The following is a 19,051-nucleotide window of genomic DNA, read 5'->3' as shown; positions in this document are numbered from 1 at the left end:
ACTACAGCATAAAGAACGAAGGGGAAATTTGGATTTCGAAACAAAAAAGAGAGGGGTGCAACACGAGGATTTCCCAGGGGGTCACCTAGGGGTGTCAACGGGCCGGGGTCCGGGCCGGAATTCATTATTCCGGACCCGGACCCGGATCCGACCCGTTTACCCGACGGGTCTTTTATTCGGTGTTCCGGATCCGGACCCGGCGAGTCTCGGATCCGGGTCGGGTCTACCCGAACAAATTTGCCAAAATTTATAATTTCTAACAAAAAAGAGAAAAAGATATATTTGTAAACAAATTTCTAGCTAATGCAAAGAAAAAACCAAATAAGAAAATAAATCAAATTGATTTTACTCAAATACATCATCCTAATCAAATTATATTGATAATATATATTCTTTATAAATTATTAAATCATTTATATCCGGATCCGGGTCTAATACGGGTCGGAATACTATATTCCGTATCCGACCCGTTTTTTTGTTTGAAAAAACGGATCCGGATCCGGATAACGGAATTAAATCCCTACCCATACCCGCAAAAATTTCAGGGATCCGATCCGGATCCGGGTGTAGACCCGACCCGTTGACCGGCCTAGGGTCACCCATCCTAGTACTACTGTCGCCCAAGCACGCTTAACTTCGAAGTTCTGATGGGATCCGGTGCATTAGTGCTGGTATGATCGCACCCGCCATGTTCCTTTCGCTTTATTCTTTTAAACTGCCACGTCCTGTGAAGCAGTTTGGCTTTTTTGGACCCGAATTCATTCTAAGCGTCAATTCATGAATTTCCTCTCATCCTTTTATTTATTTACTTTTATATTTTTTTCTTGTTGCTTTGCACCTTTTTTTTCTCTCGTCGAACAACTCTCAATTATCCTGAAATTGATCCTTCAAGCTTGCGCTTATACATTTGCGCCGACAACTTTGACCGACGATCCGGGTTTCGATCCAGCCGTACCGTTCCTGACTTGTCTCGCGCCTTCAGATCCGCCTTCATGCTTCGATGAGAAGCAAAATATAAATCAATCGTTCCGACGGAGCTAAATTACTACAGCATAAAGAACGAAGGGGAAATTTGGATTTCGAAACAAAAAAGGGAGGGGTGCAACACGAGGACTTCCCAGGGGGTCACCCATCCTAGTACTACTCTCGCCCAAGCACGCTTAACTTCGGAGTTCTGATGGGATCCGGTGCATTAGTGCTGGTATGATCGCACCCGCCATGTTCCTTTCGCTTTATTCTTTTAAACTGCCCCGTCCTGTGAAGCAGTGTGGCTTTTCTGGACCCGAATTCATTCTAAGCGTCAATTCAAGAATTTCCCCTCATCCTTTTATTTATTTACTTTTACATTTTTTTCTTGTTGATTTGCACCATTTTTTTTTCCCTCGTCGCGCAACTCTCAATTATCCTGAAATTGATCCTTCACGCTTGCGCTTATACATTTGCGCCGACAACTTTGACCGACGATCCGGGCTTCGATCCAGCCGTACCGTTCCTGACTTGTCTCGCGCCTTCAGATCCGCCTTCATGCTTCGATGAGAAGCAAAATATAAAGCAATCGTTCCGACGGAGCTAAATTACTACAGCATAAAGAACGAAGGGGAAATTTGGATTTCGAAACAAAAAAGGGAGGGGTGCAACACGAGGATTTCCCAGGGGGTCACCTAGGGGTGTCAACGGGCCGGGTCCGGGCCGGAATTCATTATTCCGGACCCGGACCCGGATCCGACCCGTTTACCCGACGGGTCTTTTATTCTGTGTTCCGGATCCGGACCCGGCGAGTCTCGGATCCGGGTCGGGTCTACCCGAACAAATTTGCCAAAATTTATAATTTCTAACAAAAAAGAGAAAAAGATATATTTGTAAACAAATTTCTAGCTAATGCAAAGAAAAAACCAAATAAGAAAATAAATCAAATTGATTTTACTCAAATACATCATCCTAATCAAATTATATTGATAATATATATTTTTTATAAATTATTAAATCATTTATATCCGGATCCGGGTCTAATACGGGTCGGAATACTATATTCCGTATCCGACCCGTTTTTTTGTTTGAAAAAACGGATCCGGATCCGGATAACGGAATTAAATCCCTACCCATACCCGCAAAAATTTCAGGGATCCGATCCGGATCCGGGTGTAGACCCGACCCGTTGACCGGCCTAGGGTCACCCATCCTGGTACTACTGTCGCCCAAGCACGCTTAACTTCGAAGTTCTGATGGGATCCGGTGCATTAGTGCTGGTATGATCGCACCCGCCATGTTCCTTTCGCTTTATTCTTTTAAACTGTCACGTCCTGTGAAGCAGTTTGGCTTTTCTGGACCCGAATTCATTCTAAGCGTCAATTCATGAATTTCCTCTCATCCTTTTATTTATTTACTTTTATATTTTTTTCTTGTTGCTTTGCACCTTTTTTTTCCCTCGTCGAACAACTCTCAATTATCCTGAAATTGATCCTTCACGCTTGCGCTTATACATTTGCGCCGACAACTTTACCGACGATCCGGGCTTCGATCCAGCCGTACCGTTCCTGACTTGTCTCGCGCCTTCAGATCCGCCTTCATGCTTCGATGAGAAGCAAAATATAAAGCAATCGTTCCGGCGGAGCTAAATTACTACAGCATAAAGAACGAAGGGGAAATTTGGATTTCGAAACAAAAAAGGGAGGGGTGCAACACGAGGACTTCCCAGGGGGTCACCCATCCTAGTACTACTCTCGCCCAAGCACGCTTAACTTCGGAGTTCTGATGGGATCCGGTGCATTAGTGCTGGTATGATCGCACCCGCCATGTTCCTTTCGCTTTATTCTTTTAAACTGCCCCGTCCTGTGAAGCAGTGTGGCTTTTCTGGACCCGAATTCATTTTAAGCGTCAATTCAAGAATTTCCCCTCATCCTTTTATTTATTTACTTTTACATTTTTTTCTTGTTGATTTGCACCATTTTTTTTCCCTCGTCGCGCAACTCTCAATTATCCTGAAATTGATCCTTCACGCTTGCGCTTATACATTTGCGCCGACAACTTTGACCGACGATCCGGGCTTCGATCCAGCCGTACCGTTCCTGACTTGTCTCGCGCCTTCAGATCCGCCTTCATGCTTCGATGAGAAGCAAAAAATAAAGCAATCGTTCCGACGGAGCTAAATTACTACAGCATAAAGAACGAAGGGGAAATTTGGATTTCGAAACAAAAAAGGGAGGGGTGCAACACGAGGATTTCCCAGGGGGTCACCTAGGGGTGTCAACGGGCCGGGGTCCGGGCCGGAATTCATTATTCCGGACCCGGACCCGGATCCGACCCGTTTACCCGACGGGTCTTTTATTCGGTGTTCCGGATCCGGACCCGGCGAGTCTCGGATCCGGGTCGGGTCTACCCGAACAAATTTGCCAAAATTTATAATTTCTAACAAAAAAGAGAAAAAGATATATTTGTAAACAAATTTCTAGCTAATGCAAAGAAAAAACCAAATAAGAAAATAAATCAAATTGATTTTACTCAAATACATCATCCTAATCAAATTATATTGATAATATATATTCTTTATAAATTATTAAATCATTTATATCCGGATCCGGGTCTAATACGGGTCGGAATACTATATTCCGTATCCGACCCGTTTTTTTGTTTGAAAAAACGGATCCGGATCCGGATAACGGAATTAAATCCCTACCCATACCCGCAAAAATTTCAGGGATCCGATCCGGATCCGGGTGTAGACCCGACCCGTTGACCGGCCTAGGGTCACCCATCCTAGTACTACTGTCGCCCAAGCACGCTTAACTTCGAAGTTCTGATGGGATCCGGTGCATTAGTGCTGGTATGATCGCACCCGCCATGTTCCTTTCGCTTTATTCTTTTAAACTGCCACGTCCTGTGAAGCAGTTTGGCTTTTTTGGACCCGAATTCATTCTAAGCGTCAATTCATGAATTTCCTCTCATCCTTTTATTTATTTACTTTTATATTTTTTTCTTGTTGCTTTGCACCTTTTTTTTCTCTCGTCGAACAACTCTCAATTATCCTGAAATTGATCCTTCAAGCTTGCGCTTATACATTTGCGCCGACAACTTTGACCGACGATCCGGGTTTCGATCCAGCCGTACCGTTCCTGACTTGTCTCGCGCCTTCAGATCCGCCTTCATGCTTCGATGAGAAGCAAAATATAAAGCAATCGTTCCGACGGAGCTAAATTACTACAGCATAAAGAACGAAGGGGAAATTTGGATTTCGAAACAAAAAAGGGAGGGGTGCAACACGAGGACTTCCCAGGGGGTCACCCATCCTAGTACTACTCTCGCCCAAGCACGCTTAACTTCGGAGTTCTGATGGGATCCGGTGCATTAGTGCTGGTATGATCGCACCCGCCATGTTCCTTTCGCTTTATTCTTTTAAACTGCCCCGTCCTGTGAAGCAGTGTGGCTTTTCTGGACCCGAATTCATTCTAAGCGTCAATTCAAGAATTTCCCCTCATCCTTTTATTTATTTACTTTTACATTTTTTTCTTGTTGATTTGCACCATTTTTTTTTCCCTCGTCGCGCAACTCTCAATTATCCTGAAATTGATCCTTCACGCTTGCGCTTATACATTTGCGCCGACAACTTTGACCGACGATCCGGGCTTCGATCCAGCCGTACCGTTCCTGACTTGTCTCGCGCCTTCAGATCCGCCTTCATGCTTCGATGAGAAGCAAAATATAAAGCAATCGTTCCGACGGAGCTAAATTACTACAGCATAAAGAACGAAGGGGAAATTTGGATTTCGAAACAAAAAAGGGAGGGGTGCAACACGAGGATTTCCCAGGGGGTCACCTAGGGGTGTCAACGGGCCGGGTCCGGGCCGGAATTCATTATTCCGGACCCGGACCCGGATCCGACCCGTTTACCCGACGGGTCTTTTATTCTGTGTTCCGGATCCGGACCCGGCGAGTCTCGGATCCGGGTCGGGTCTACCCGAACAAATTTGCCAAAATTTATAATTTCTAACAAAAAAGAGAAAAAGATATATTTGTAAACAAATTTCTAGCTAATGCAAAGAAAAAACCAAATAAGAAAATAAATCAAATTGATTTTACTCAAATACATCATCCTAATCAAATTATATTGATAATATATATTTTTTATAAATTATTAAATCATTTATATCCGGATCCGGGTCTAATACGGGTCGGAATACTATATTCCGTATCCGACCCGTTTTTTTGTTTGAAAAAACGGATCCGGATCCGGATAACGGAATTAAATCCCTACCCATACCCGCAAAAATTTCAGGGATCCGATCCGGATCCGGGTGTAGACCCGACCCGTTGACCGGCCTAGGGTCACCCATCCTGGTACTACTGTCGCCCAAGCACGCTTAACTTCGAAGTTCTGATGGGATCCGGTGCATTAGTGCTGGTATGATCGCACCCGCCATGTTCCTTTCGCTTTATTCTTTTAAACTGTCACGTCCTGTGAAGCAGTTTGGCTTTTCTGGACCCGAATTCATTCTAAGCGTCAATTCATGAATTTCCTCTCATCCTTTTATTTATTTACTTTTATATTTTTTTCTTGTTGCTTTGCACCTTTTTTTTCCCTCGTCGAACAACTCTCAATTATCCTGAAATTGATCCTTCACGCTTGCGCTTATACATTTGCGCCGACAACTTTACCGACGATCCGGGCTTCGATCCAGCCGTACCGTTCCTGACTTGTCTCGCGCCTTCAGATCCGCCTTCATGCTTCGATGAGAAGCAAAATATAAAGCAATCGTTCCGGCGGAGCTAAATTACTACAGCATAAAGAACGAAGGGGAAATTTGGATTTCGAAACAAAAAAGGGAGGGGTGCAACACGAGGACTTCCCAGGGGGTCACCCATCCTAGTACTACTCTCGCCCAAGCACGCTTAACTTCGGAGTTCTGATGGGATCCGGTGCATTAGTGCTGGTATGATCGCACCCGCCATGTTCCTTTCGCTTTATTCTTTTAAACTGCCCCGTCCTGTGAAGCAGTGTGGCTTTTCTGGACCCGAATTCATTTTAAGCGTCAATTCAAGAATTTCCCCTCATCCTTTTATTTATTTACTTTTACATTTTTTTCTTGTTGATTTGCACCATTTTTTTTCCCTCGTCGCGCAACTCTCAATTATCCTGAAATTGATCCTTCACGCTTGCGCTTATACATTTGCGCCGACAACTTTGACCGACGATCCGGGCTTCGATCCAGCCGTACCGTTCCTGACTTGTCTCGCGCCTTCAGATCCGCCTTCATGCTTCGATGAGAAGCAAAAAATAAAGCAATCGTTCCGACGGAGCTAAATTACTACAGCATAAAGAACGAAGGGGAAATTTGGATTTCGAAACAAAAAAGGGAGGGGTGCAACACGAGGATTTCCCAGGGGGTCACCTAGGGGTGTCAACGGGCCGGGGTCCGGGCCGGAATTCATTATTCCGGACCCGGACCCGGATCCGACCCGTTTACCCGACGGGTCTTTTATTCGGTGTTCCGGATCCGGACCCGGCGAGTCTCGGATCCGGGTCGGGTCTACCCGAACAAATTTGCCAAAATTTATAATTTCTAACAAAAAAGAGAAAAAGATATATTTGTAAACAAATTTCTAGCTAATGCAAAGAAAAAACCAAATAAGAAAATAAATCAAATTGATTTTACTCAAATACATCATCCTAATCAAATTATATTGATAATATATATTCTTTATAAATTATTAAATCATTTATATCCGGATCCGGGTCTAATACGGGTCGGAATACTATATTCCGTATCCGACCCGTTTTTTTGTTTGAAAAAACGGATCCGGATCCGGATAACGGAATTAAATCCCTACCCATACCCGCAAAAATTTCAGGGATCCGATCCGGATCCGGGTGTAGACCCGACCCGTTGACCGGCCTAGGGTCACCCATCCTAGTACTACTGTCGCCCAAGCACGCTTAACTTCGAAGTTCTGATGGGATCCGGTGCATTAGTGCTGGTATGATCGCACCCGCCATGTTCCTTTCGCTTTATTCTTTTAAACTGCCACGTCCTGTGAAGCAGTTTGGCTTTTTTGGACCCGAATTCATTCTAAGCGTCAATTCATGAATTTCCTCTCATCCTTTTATTTATTTACTTTTATATTTTTTTCTTGTTGCTTTGCACCTTTTTTTTCTCTCGTCGAACAACTCTCAATTATCCTGAAATTGATCCTTCAAGCTTGCGCTTATACATTTGCGCCGACAACTTTGACCGACGATCCGGGTTTCGATCCAGCCGTACCGTTCCTGACTTGTCTCGCGCCTTCAGATCCGCCTTCATGCTTCGATGAGAAGCAAAATATAAAGCAATCGTTCCGACGGAGCTAAATTACTACAGCATAAAGAACGAAGGGGAAATTTGGATTTCGAAACAAAAAAGGGAGGGGTGCAACACGAGGACTTCCCAGGGGGTCACCCATCCTAGTACTACTCTCGCCCAAGCACGCTTAACTTCGGAGTTCTGATGGGATCCGGTGCATTAGTGCTGGTATGATCGCACCCGCCATGTTCCTTTCGCTTTATTCTTTTAAACTGCCCCGTCCTGTGAAGCAGTGTGGCTTTTCTGGACCCGAATTCATTCTAAGCGTCAATTCAAAAATTTCCCCTCATCCTTTTATTTATTTACTTTTACATTTTTTTCTTGTTGATTTGCACCATTTTTTTTTCCCTCGTCGCGCAACTCTCAATTATCCTGAAATTGATCCTTCACGCTTGCGCTTATACATTTGCGCCGACAACTTTGACCGACGATCCGGGCTTCGATCCAGCCGTACCGTTCCTGACTTGTCTCGCGCCTTCAGATCCGCCTTCATGCTTCGATGAGAAGCAAAATATAAAGCAATCGTTCCGACGGAGCTAAATTACTACAGCATAAAGAACGAAGGGGAAATTTGGATTTCGAAACAAAAAAGGGAGGGGTGCAACACGAGGATTTCCCAGGGGGTCACCTAGGGGTGTCAACGGGCCGGGTCCGGGCCGGAATTCATTATTCCGGACCCGGACCCGGATCCGACCCGTTTACCCGACGGGTCTTTTATTCTGTGTTCCGGATCCGGACCCGGCGAGTCTCGGATCCGGGTCGGGTCTACCCGAACAAATTTGCCAAAATTTATAATTTCTAACAAAAAAGAGAAAAAGATATATTTGTAAACAAATTTCTAGCTAATGCAAAGAAAAAACCAAATAAGAAAATAAATCAAATTGATTTTACTCAAATACATCATCCTAATCAAATTATATTGATAATATATATTTTTTATAAATTATTAAATCATTTATATCCGGATCCGGGTCTAATACGGGTCGGAATACTATATTCCGTATCCGACCCGTTTTTTTGTTTGAAAAAACGGATCCGGATCCGGATAACGGAATTAAATCCCTACCCATACCCGCAAAAATTTCAGGGATCCGATCCGGATCCGGGTGTAGACCCGACCCGTTGACCGGCCTAGGGTCACCCATCCTGGTACTACTGTCGCCCAAGCACGCTTAACTTCGAAGTTCTGATGGGATCCGGTGCATTAGTGCTGGTATGATCGCACCCGCCATGTTCCTTTCGCTTTATTCTTTTAAACTGTCACGTCCTGTGAAGCAGTTTGGCTTTTCTGGACCCGAATTCATTCTAAGCGTCAATTCATGAATTTCCTCTCATCCTTTTATTTATTTACTTTTATATTTTTTTCTTGTTGCTTTGCACCTTTTTTTTCCCTCGTCGAACAACTCTCAATTATCCTGAAATTGATCCTTCACGCTTGCGCTTATACATTTGCGCCGACAACTTTACCGACGATCCGGGCTTCGATCCAGCCGTACCGTTCCTGACTTGTCTCGCGCCTTCAGATCCGCCTTCATGCTTCGATGAGAAGCAAAATATAAAGCAATCGTTCCGGCGGAGCTAAATTACTACAGCATAAAGAACGAAGGGGAAATTTGGATTTCGAAACAAAAAAGGGAGGGGTGCAACACGAGGACTTCCCAGGGGGTCACCCATCCTAGTACTACTCTCGCCCAAGCACGCTTAACTTCGGAGTTCTGATGGGATCCGGTGCATTAGTGCTGGTATGATCGCACCCGCCATGTTCCTTTCGCTTTATTCTTTTAAACTGCCCCGTCCTGTGAAGCAGTGTGGCTTTTCTGGACCCGAATTCATTTTAAGCGTCAATTCAAGAATTTCCCCTCATCCTTTTATTTATTTACTTTTACATTTTTTTCTTGTTGATTTGCACCATTTTTTTTCCCTCGTCGCGCAACTCTCAATTATCCTGAAATTGATCCTTCACGCTTGCGCTTATACATTTGCGCCGACAACTTTGACCGACGATCCGGGCTTCGATCCAGCCGTACCGTTCCTGACTTGTCTCGCGCCTTCAGATCCGCCTTCATGCTTCGATGAGAAGCAAAATATAAAGCAATCGTTCCGACGGAGCTAAATTACTACAGCATAAAGAACGAAGGGGAAATTTGGATTTCGAAACAAAAAAGGGAGGGGTGCAACACGAGGATTTCCCAGGGGGTCACCTAGGGGTGTCAACGGGCCGGGTCCGGGCCGGAATTCTTTATTCCGGACCCGGACCAGGATCCGACCCGTTTACCCGACGGGTCTTTTATTCGGTGTTCCGGATCCGGACCCGGCGAGTCTCGGATCCGGGTCGGGTCTACCCGAACAAATTTGCCAAAATTTATAATTTCTAACAAAAAAGAGAAAAAGATATATTTGTAAACAAATTTCTAGCTAATGCAAAGAAAAAACCAAATAAGAAAATAAATCAAATTGATTTTACTCAAATACATCATCCTAATCAAATTATATTGATAATATATATTTTTTATAAATTATTAAATCATTTATATCCGGATCCGGGTCTAATACGGGTCGGAATACTATATTCCGTATCCGACCCGTTTTTTTGTTTGAAAAAACGGATCCGGATCCGGATAACGGAATTAAATCCCTACCCATACCCGCAAAAATTTCAGGGATCCGATCCGGATCCGGGTGTAGACCCGACCCGTTGACCGGCCTAGGGTCACCCATCCTGGTACTACTGTCGCCCAAGCACGCTTAACTTCGAAGTTCTGATGGGATCCGGTGCATTAGTGCTGGTATGATCGCACCCGCCATGTTCCTTTCGCTTTATTCTTTTAAACTGTCACGTCCTGTGAAGCAGTTTGGCTTTTCTGGACCCGAATTCATTCTAAGCGTCAATTCATGAATTTCCTCTCATCCTTTTATTTATTTACTTTTATATTTTTTTCTTGTTGCTTTGCACCTTTTTTTTCCCTCGTCGAACAACTCTCAATTATCCTGAAATTGATCCTTCACGCTTGCGCTTATACATTTGCGCCGACAACTTTACCGACGATCCGGGCTTCGATCCAGCCGTACCGTTCCTGACTTGTCTCGCGCCTTCAGATCCGCCTTCATGCTTCGATGAGAAGCAAAATATAAAGCAATCGTTCCGGCGGAGCTAAATTACTACAGCATAAAGAACGAAGGGGAAATTTGGATTTCGAAACAAAAAAGGGAGGGGTGCAACACGAGGATTTCCCAGGGGGTCACCTAGGGGTGTCAACGGGCCGGGGTCCGGGCCGGAATTCATTATTCCGGACCCGGACCCGGATCCGACCCGTTTACCCGACGGGTCTTTTATTCGGTGTTCCGGATCCGGACCCGGCGAGTCTCGGATCCGGGTCGGGTCTACCCGAACAAATTTGCCAAAATTTATAATTTCTAACAAAAAAGAGAAAAAGATATATTTGTAAACAAATTTCTAGCTAATGCAAAGAAAAAACCAAATAAGAAAATAAATCAAATTGATTTTACTCAAATACATCATCCTAATCAAATTATATTGATAATATATATTCTTTATAAATTATTAAATCATTTATATCCGGATCCGGGTCTAATACGGGTCGGAATACTATATTCCGTATCCGACCCGTTTTTTTGTTTGAAAAAACGGATCCGGATCCGGATAACGGAATTAAATCCCTACCCATACCCGCAAAAATTTCAGGGATCCGATCCGGATCCGGGTGTAGACCCGACCCGTTGACCGGCCTAGGGTCACCCATCCTAGTACTACTGTCGCCCAAGCACGCTTAACTTCGAAGTTCTGATGGGATCCGGTGCATTAGTGCTGGTATGATCGCACCCGCCATGTTCCTTTCGCTTTATTCTTTTAAACTGCCACGTCCTGTGAAGCAGTTTGGCTTTTTTGGACCCGAATTCATTCTAAGCGTCAATTCATGAATTTCCTCTCATCCTTTTATTTATTTACTTTTATATTTTTTTCTTGTTGCTTTGCACCTTTTTTTTCTCTCGTCGAACAACTCTCAATTATCCTGAAATTGATCCTTCAAGCTTGCGCTTATACATTTGCGCCGACAACTTTGACCGACGATCCGGGTTTCGATCCAGCCGTACCGTTCCTGACTTGTCTCGCGCCTTCAGATCCGCCTTCATGCTTCGATGAGAAGCAAAATATAAAGCAATCGTTCCGACGGAGCTAAATTACTACAGCATAAAGAACGAAGGGGAAATTTGGATTTCGAAACAAAAAAGGGAGGGGTGCAACACGAGGACTTCCCAGGGGGTCACCCATCCTAGTACTACTCTCGCCCAAGCACGCTTAACTTCGGAGTTCTGATGGGATCCGGTGCATTAGTGCTGGTATGATCGCACCCGCCATGTTCCTTTCGCTTTATTCTTTTAAACTGCCCCGTCCTGTGAAGCAGTGTGGCTTTTCTGGACCCGAATTCATTCTAAGCGTCAATTCAAGAATTTCCCCTCATCCTTTTATTTATTTACTTTTACATTTTTTTCTTGTTGATTTGCACCATTTTTTTTTCCCTCGTCGCGCAACTCTCAATTATCCTGAAATTGATCCTTCACGCTTGCGCTTATACATTTGCGCCGACAACTTTGACCGACGATCCGGGCTTCGATCCAGCCGTACCGTTCCTGACTTGTCTCGCGCCTTCAGATCCGCCTTCATGCTTCGATGAGAAGCAAAATATAAAGCAATCGTTCCGACGGAGCTAAATTACTACAGCATAAAGAACGAAGGGGAAATTTGGATTTCGAAACAAAAAAGGGAGGGGTGCAACACGAGGATTTCCCAGGGGGTCACCTAGGGGTGTCAACGGGCCGGGTCCGGGCCGGAATTCATTATTCCGGACCCGGACCCGGATCCGACCCGTTTACCCGACGGGTCTTTTATTCTGTGTTCCGGATCCGGACCCGGCGAGTCTCGGATCCGGGTCGGGTCTACCCGAACAAATTTGCCAAAATTTATAATTTCTAACAAAAAAGAGAAAAAGATATATTTGTAAACAAATTTCTAGCTAATGCAAAGAAAAAACCAAATAAGAAAATAAATCAAATTGATTTTACTCAAATACATCATCCTAATCAAATTATATTGATAATATATATTTTTTATAAATTATTAAATCATTTATATCCGGATCCGGGTCTAATACGGGTCGGAATACTATATTCCGTATCCGACCCGTTTTTTTGTTTGAAAAAACGGATCCGGATCCGGATAACGGAATTAAATCCCTACCCATACCCGCAAAAATTTCAGGGATCCGATCCGGATCCGGGTGTAGACCCGACCCGTTGACCGGCCTAGGGTCACCCATCCTGGTACTACTGTCGCCCAAGCACGCTTAACTTCGAAGTTCTGATGGGATCCGGTGCATTAGTGCTGGTATGATCGCACCCGCCATGTTCCTTTCGCTTTATTCTTTTAAACTGTCACGTCCTGTGAAGCAGTTTGGCTTTTCTGGACCCGAATTCATTCTAAGCGTCAATTCATGAATTTCCTCTCATCCTTTTATTTATTTACTTTTATATTTTTTTCTTGTTGCTTTGCACCTTTTTTTTCCCTCGTCGAACAACTCTCAATTATCCTGAAATTGATCCTTCACGCTTGCGCTTATACATTTGCGCCGACAACTTTACCGACGATCCGGGCTTCGATCCAGCCGTACCGTTCCTGACTTGTCTCGCGCCTTCAGATCCGCCTTCATGCTTCGATGAGAAGCAAAATATAAAGCAATCGTTCCGGCGGAGCTAAATTACTACAGCATAAAGAACGAAGGGGAAATTTGGATTTCGAAACAAAAAAGGGAGGGGTGCAACACGAGGACTTCCCAGGGGGTCACCCATCCTAGTACTACTCTCGCCCAAGCACGCTTAACTTCGGAGTTCTGATGGGATCCGGTGCATTAGTGCTGGTATGATCGCACCCGCCATGTTCCTTTCGCTTTATTCTTTTAAACTGCCCCGTCCTGTGAAGCAGTGTGGCTTTTCTGGACCCGAATTCATTTTAAGCGTCAATTCAAGAATTTCCCCTCATCCTTTTATTTATTTACTTTTACATTTTTTTCTTGTTGATTTGCACCATTTTTTTTCCCTCGTCGCGCAACTCTCAATTATCCTGAAATTGATCCTTCACGCTTGCGCTTATACATTTGCGCCGACAACTTTGACCGACGATCCGGGCTTCGATCCAGCCGTACCGTTCCTGACTTGTCTCGCGCCTTCAGATCCGCCTTCATGCTTCGATGAGAAGCAAAATATAAAGCAATCGTTCCGACGGAGCTAAATTACTACAGCATAAAGAACGAAGGGGAAATTTGGATTTCGAAACAAAAAAGGGAGGGGTGCAACACGAGGATTTCCCAAGGGGTCACCTAGGGGGGTCAACGGGCCGGGTCCGGGCCGGAATTCTTTATTCCGGACCCGGACCAGGATCCGACCCGTTTACCCGACGGGTCTTTTATTCGGTGTTCCGGATCCGGACCCGGCGAGTCTCGGATCCGGGTCGGGTCTACCCGAACAAATTTGCCAAAATTTATAATTTCTAACAAAAAAGAGAAAAAGATATATTTGTAAACAAATTTCTAGCTAATGCAAAGAAAAAACCAAATAAGAAAATAAATCAAATTGATTTTACTCAAATACATCATCCTAATCAAATTATATTGATAATATATATTTTTTATAAATTATTAAATCATTTATATCCGGATCCGGGTCTAATACGGGTCGGAATACTATATTCCGTATCCGACCCGTTTTTTTGTTTGAAAAAACGGATCCGGATCCGGATAACGGAATTAAATCCCTACCCATACCCGCAAAAATTTCAGGGATCCGATCCGGATCCGGGTGTAGACCCGACCCGTTGACCGGCCTAGGGTCACCCATCCTGGTACTACTGTCGCCCAAGCACGCTTAACTTCGAAGTTCTGATGGGATCCGGTGCATTAGTGCTGGTATGATCGCACCCGCCATGTTCCTTTCGCTTTATTCTTTTAAACTGTCACGTCCTGTGAAGCAGTTTGGCTTTTCTGGACCCGAATTCATTCTAAGCGTCAATTCATGAATTTCCTCTCATCCTTTTATTTATTTACTTTTATATTTTTTTCTTGTTGCTTTGCACCTTTTTTTTCCCTCGTCGAACAACTCTCAATTATCCTGAAATTGATCCTTCACGCTTGCGCTTATACATTTGCGCCGACAACTTTGACCGACGATCCGGGCTTCGATCCAGCCGTACCGTTCCTGACTTGTCTCGCGCCTTCAGATCCGCCTTCATGCTTCGATGAGAAGCAAAATATAAAGCAATCGTTCCGACGGAGCTAAATTACTACAGCATAAAGAACGAAGGGGAAATTTGGATTTCGAAACAAAAAAGGGAGGGGTGCAACAAGAGGACTTCCCAGGGGGTCACCCATCCTAGTACTACTCTCGCCCAAGCACGCTTAACTTCGGAGTTCTGATGGGATCCGGTGCATTAGTGCTGGTATGATCGCACCCGCCATGTTCCTTTCGCTTTATTCTTTTAAACTGCCCCGTCCTGTGAAGCAGTGTGGCTTTTCTGGACCCGAATTCATTTTAAGCGTCAATTCAAGAATTTCCCCTCATCCTTTTATTTATTTACTTTTACATTTTTTTCTTGTTGATTTGCACCATTTTTTTTCCCTCGTCGCGCAACTCTCAATTATCCTGAAATTGATCCTTCACGCTTGCGCTTATACATTTGCGCCGACAACTTTGACCGACGATCCTGGCTTCGCTCCAGCCGTACCGTTCCTGACTTGTCTCGCGCCTTCAGATCCGCCTTCATGCTTCGATGAGAAGCAAAATATAAAGCAATCGTTCCGACGGAGCTAAATTACTACAGCATAAAGAACGAAGGGGAAATTTGGATTTCGAAACAAAAAAGGGAGGGATGCAACACGAGGATTTCCCAGGGGGTCACCTAGGGGTGTCAACGGGCCGGGTCCGGGCCGGAATTCATTATTCCGGACCCGGACCCGGATCCGACCCGTTTACCCGACGGGTCTTTTATTCGGTGTTCCGGATCCGGACCCGGCGAGTCTCGGATCCGGGTCGGGTCTACCCGAACAAATTTGCCAAAATTTATAATTTCTAACAAAAAAGAGAAAAAGATATATTTGTAAACAAATTTCTAGCTAATGCAAAGAAAAAACCAAATAAGAAAATAAATCAAATTGATTTTACTCAAATACATCATCCTAATCAAATTATATTGATAATATATTTTTTTTATAAATTATTAAATCATTTATATCCGGATCCGGGTCTAATACGGGTCGGAATACTATATTCCGTATCCGACCCGTTTTTTTGTTTGAAAAAACGGATCCGGATCCGGATAACGGAATTAAATCCCTACCCATACCCGCAAAAATTTCAGGGATCCGATCCGGATCCGGGTGTAGACCCGACCCGTTGACCGGCCTAGGGTCACCCATCCTGGTACTACTGTCGCCCAAGCACGCTTAACTTCGAAGTTCTGATGGGATCCGGTGCATTAGTGCTGGTATGATCGCACCCGCCATGTTCCTTTCGCTTTATTCTTTTAAACTGTCACGTCCTGTGAAGCAGTTTGGCTTTTCTGGACCCGAATTCATTCTAAGCGTCAATTCATGAATTTCCTCTCATCCTTTTATTTATTTACTTTTATATTTTTTTCTTGTTGCTTTGCACCTTTTTTTTCCCTCGTCGAACAACTCTCAATTATCCTGAAATTGATCCTTCACGCTTGCGCTTATACATTTGCGCCGACAACTTTGACCGACGATCCGGGCTTCGATCCAGCCGTACCGTTCCTGACTTGTCTCGCGCCTTCAGATCCGCCTTCATGCTTCGATGAGAAGCAAAATATAAAGCAATCGTTCCGACGGAGCTAAATTACTACAGCATAAAGAACGAAGGGGAAATTTGGATTTCGAAACAAAAAAGGGAGGGGTGCAACAAGAGGACTTCCCAGGGGGTCACCCATCCTAGTACTACTCTCGCCCAAGCACGCTTAACTTCGGAGTTCTGATGGGATCCGGTGCATTAGTGCTGGTATGATCGCACCCGCCATGTTCCTTTCGCTTTATTCTTTTAAACTGCCCCGTCCTGTGAAGCAGTGTGGCTTTTCTGGACCCGAATTCATTCTAAGCGTCAATTCAAGAATTTCCCCTCATCCTTTTATTTATTTACTTTTACATTTTTTTCTTGTTGATTTGCACCATTTTTTTTTCCCTCGTCGCGCAACTCTCAATTATCCTGAAATTGATCCTTCACGCTTGCGCTTATACATTTGCGCCGACAACTTTGACCGACGATCCGGGCTTCGCTCCAGCCGTACCGTTCCTGACTTGTCTCGCGCCTTCAGATCCGCCTTCATGCTTCGATGAGAAGCAAAATATAAAGCAATCGTTCCGACGGAGCTAAATTACTACAGCATAAAGAACGAAGGGGAAATTTGGATTTCGAAACAAAAAAGGGAGGGGTGCAACACGAGGATTTCCCAGGGGGTCACCTAGGGGTGTCAACGGGCCGGGTCCGGGTCGGAATTCATTATTTCGGACCCGGACCCGGATCCGACCCGTTTACCCGACGGGTCTTTTATTCGGTGTTTCGGATCCGGACCCGGCGAGTCTCGGATCCGGGTCGGGTCTACCCGATCAAATTTGCCAAAATTTATGATTTCTAACAAAAAAGAGAATAAGATATATTTGTAAACAAATTTCTAGCTAATGCAAAGAAAAAACCAAATAAGAAAATAAATCAAATTGATTTTACTCAAATACATCATCCTAATCAAATTATATTGATAATATATATTTTTTATAAATTATTAAATCATTTATATCCGGATCCGGGTCTAATACGGGTCGGAATACTATATTCCGTATCCGACCCGTTTTTTTGTTTGAAAAAACGGATCCGGATCCGGATAACGGAATTAAATCCCTACCCATACCCGCAAAAATTTCAGGGATCCGATCCGGATCCGGGTGTAGACCCGACCCGTTGACCGGCGTAGGGTCACCCATCCTAGTACTACTGTCGCGCAAGCACGCTTAACTTCGAAGTTCTGATGGGATCCGGTGCATTAGTGCTGGTATGATCGCACCCGCCATGTTCCTTTCGCTTTATTCTTTTAAACTGTCACGTCCTGTGAAGCAGTTTGGCTTTTCTGGACCCGAATTCATTCTAAGCGTCAATTCATGAATTTCCTCTCATCCTTTTATTTATTTACTTTTATATTTTTTTCTTGTTGCTTTGCACCTTTTTTTTCCCTCGTCGAACAACTCTCAATTATCCTGAAATTGATCCTTCACGCTTGCGCTTATACATTTGCGCCGACAACTTTGACCGACGATCCGGGCTTCGATCCAGCCGTACCGTTCCTGACTTGTCTCGCGCTTTCAGATCCGCCTTCATGCTTCGATGAGAAGCAAAATATAAAGCAATCGTTCCGACGGAGCTAAATTACTACAGCATAAAGAACGAAGGGGAAATTTGGATTTCGAAACAAAAAAGGGAGGGGTGCAACAAGAGGACTTCCCAGGGGGTCACCCATCCTAGTACTACTCTCGCCCAAGCACGCTTAACTTCGGAGTTCTGATGGGATCCGGTGCATTAGTGCTGGTATGATCGCACCCGCCATGTTCATTTCGCTTTATTCTTTTAAACTGCCCCGTCCTGTGAAGCAGTGTGGCTTTTCTGGACCCGAATTCATTTTAAGCGTCAATTCAAGAATTTCCCCTCATCCTTTTATTTATTTACTTTTACATTTTTTTCTTGTTGATTTGCACCATTTTTTTTCCCTCGTCGCGCAACTCTCAATTATCCTGAAATTGATCCTTCACGCTTGCGCTTATACATTTGCGCCGACAACTTTGACCGACGATCCGGGCTTCGCTCCAGCCGTACCGTTCCTGACTTGTCTCGCGCCTTCAGATCCGCCTTCATGCTTCGATGAGAAGCAAAATATAAAGCAATCGTTCCGACGGAGCTAAATTACTACAGCATAAAGAACGAAGGGGAAATTTGGATTTCGAAACAAAAAAGGGAGGGGTGCAACACGAGGATTTCCCAGGGGGTCACCTAGGGGTGTCAACGGGCCGGGTCCGGGTCGGAATTCATTATTTCGGACCCGGACCCGGATCCGACCCGTTTACCCGACGGGTCTTTTATTCGGTGTTCCGGATCCGGACCCGGCGAGTCTCGGATCCGGGTCGGGTCTACCCGATCAAATTTGCCAAAATTTATAATTTCTAACAAAAAAGAGAATAAGATATATTTGTAAACAAATTTCTAGCTAATGCAAAGAAAAAACCAAATAAGAAAATAAATCAAATTGATTTTACTCAAATACATCATCCTAATCAAATTATATTGATAATATATATTTTTTATAAATTATTAAATCATTTATATCCGGATCCGGGTCTAATACGGGTCGGAATACTATATTCCGTATCCGACCCTTTTTTTTGTTTGAAAAAACGGATCCGGATCCGGATAACGGAATTAAATCCCTACCCAAACCCGCAAAAATTTCAGGGATCCGATCCGGATCCGGGTGTAAACCCGACCCGTTGACCGGCCTAGGATCACCCATCCTAGTACTACTGTCGCCCAAGCACGCTTAACTTCGAAGTTCTGATGGGATCCGGTGCATTAGTGCTGGTATGATCGCACCCGCCATG

The 19,051-nt window shown here is 44.3% G+C and overlaps 11 non-coding genes and 13 pseudogenes across 11 annotated transcripts; all 24 read right to left on the bottom strand.

The window, feature by feature from the left end:
• Window positions 1-567: 567 nt before the first annotated feature.
• LOC140019852 (5S ribosomal RNA) lies at window positions 568-685 on the bottom strand (annotated as a pseudogene).
• Window positions 686-1,096: 411 nt separating this feature from the next.
• Window positions 1,097-1,215, bottom strand: LOC140017359 (5S ribosomal RNA). Its single transcript, XR_011823669.1, has one exon. It is a non-coding gene; the product is annotated as a 5S ribosomal RNA (ribosomal RNA).
• Window positions 1,216-2,142: 927 nt separating this feature from the next.
• Window positions 2,143-2,260, bottom strand: LOC140020268 (5S ribosomal RNA; annotated as a pseudogene).
• A 410-nt stretch (window positions 2,261-2,670) lies between these two features.
• Window positions 2,671-2,789, bottom strand: LOC140017358 (5S ribosomal RNA). The gene has a single exon (XR_011823668.1). It is a non-coding gene; the product is annotated as a 5S ribosomal RNA (ribosomal RNA).
• Window positions 2,790-3,716: 927 nt separating this feature from the next.
• On the bottom strand, window positions 3,717-3,834 carry LOC140019851 (5S ribosomal RNA; annotated as a pseudogene).
• Window positions 3,835-4,245: 411 nt separating this feature from the next.
• On the bottom strand, window positions 4,246-4,364 carry LOC140017357 (5S ribosomal RNA). The gene has a single exon (XR_011823667.1). It is a non-coding gene; the product is annotated as a 5S ribosomal RNA (ribosomal RNA).
• A 927-nt stretch (window positions 4,365-5,291) lies between these two features.
• LOC140020267 (5S ribosomal RNA) lies at window positions 5,292-5,409 on the bottom strand (annotated as a pseudogene).
• Window positions 5,410-5,819: 410 nt separating this feature from the next.
• Window positions 5,820-5,938, bottom strand: LOC140017356 (5S ribosomal RNA). Its single transcript, XR_011823666.1, has one exon. It is a non-coding gene; the product is annotated as a 5S ribosomal RNA (ribosomal RNA).
• A 927-nt stretch (window positions 5,939-6,865) lies between these two features.
• Window positions 6,866-6,983, bottom strand: LOC140019850 (5S ribosomal RNA; annotated as a pseudogene).
• Window positions 6,984-7,394: 411 nt separating this feature from the next.
• On the bottom strand, window positions 7,395-7,513 carry LOC140017355 (5S ribosomal RNA). Its single transcript, XR_011823665.1, has one exon. It is a non-coding gene; the product is annotated as a 5S ribosomal RNA (ribosomal RNA).
• A 927-nt stretch (window positions 7,514-8,440) lies between these two features.
• Window positions 8,441-8,558, bottom strand: LOC140020265 (5S ribosomal RNA; annotated as a pseudogene).
• Window positions 8,559-8,968: 410 nt separating this feature from the next.
• LOC140017354 (5S ribosomal RNA) lies at window positions 8,969-9,087 on the bottom strand. The gene has a single exon (XR_011823664.1). It is a non-coding gene; the product is annotated as a 5S ribosomal RNA (ribosomal RNA).
• Window positions 9,088-10,013: 926 nt separating this feature from the next.
• LOC140020264 (5S ribosomal RNA) lies at window positions 10,014-10,131 on the bottom strand (annotated as a pseudogene).
• Window positions 10,132-11,056: 925 nt separating this feature from the next.
• LOC140019849 (5S ribosomal RNA) lies at window positions 11,057-11,174 on the bottom strand (annotated as a pseudogene).
• A 411-nt stretch (window positions 11,175-11,585) lies between these two features.
• LOC140017353 (5S ribosomal RNA) lies at window positions 11,586-11,704 on the bottom strand. Its single transcript, XR_011823663.1, has one exon. It is a non-coding gene; the product is annotated as a 5S ribosomal RNA (ribosomal RNA).
• Window positions 11,705-12,631: 927 nt separating this feature from the next.
• On the bottom strand, window positions 12,632-12,749 carry LOC140020263 (5S ribosomal RNA; annotated as a pseudogene).
• A 410-nt stretch (window positions 12,750-13,159) lies between these two features.
• LOC140017352 (5S ribosomal RNA) lies at window positions 13,160-13,278 on the bottom strand. The gene has a single exon (XR_011823662.1). It is a non-coding gene; the product is annotated as a 5S ribosomal RNA (ribosomal RNA).
• A 926-nt stretch (window positions 13,279-14,204) lies between these two features.
• Window positions 14,205-14,322, bottom strand: LOC140020262 (5S ribosomal RNA; annotated as a pseudogene).
• Window positions 14,323-14,733: 411 nt separating this feature from the next.
• On the bottom strand, window positions 14,734-14,852 carry LOC140017929 (5S ribosomal RNA). Its single transcript, XR_011824234.1, has one exon. It is a non-coding gene; the product is annotated as a 5S ribosomal RNA (ribosomal RNA).
• Window positions 14,853-15,778: 926 nt separating this feature from the next.
• On the bottom strand, window positions 15,779-15,896 carry LOC140020261 (5S ribosomal RNA; annotated as a pseudogene).
• A 411-nt stretch (window positions 15,897-16,307) lies between these two features.
• On the bottom strand, window positions 16,308-16,426 carry LOC140017928 (5S ribosomal RNA). Its single transcript, XR_011824233.1, has one exon. It is a non-coding gene; the product is annotated as a 5S ribosomal RNA (ribosomal RNA).
• Window positions 16,427-17,353: 927 nt separating this feature from the next.
• LOC140020745 (5S ribosomal RNA) lies at window positions 17,354-17,471 on the bottom strand (annotated as a pseudogene).
• A 411-nt stretch (window positions 17,472-17,882) lies between these two features.
• Window positions 17,883-18,001, bottom strand: LOC140017927 (5S ribosomal RNA). The gene has a single exon (XR_011824232.1). It is a non-coding gene; the product is annotated as a 5S ribosomal RNA (ribosomal RNA).
• A 926-nt stretch (window positions 18,002-18,927) lies between these two features.
• On the bottom strand, window positions 18,928-19,045 carry LOC140020666 (5S ribosomal RNA; annotated as a pseudogene).
• Between the last annotated feature and the right edge of the window lie 6 nt (window positions 19,046-19,051).

This window comes from Coffea arabica, chromosome 11c (genome assembly GCF_036785885.1).
Source record: "Coffea arabica cultivar ET-39 chromosome 11c, Coffea Arabica ET-39 HiFi, whole genome shotgun sequence".
In the NCBI taxonomy this organism is placed as follows: domain Eukaryota; kingdom Viridiplantae; phylum Streptophyta; class Magnoliopsida; order Gentianales; family Rubiaceae; genus Coffea; species Coffea arabica.
This window is presented reverse-complemented; position numbering and strand designations above follow the sequence as displayed.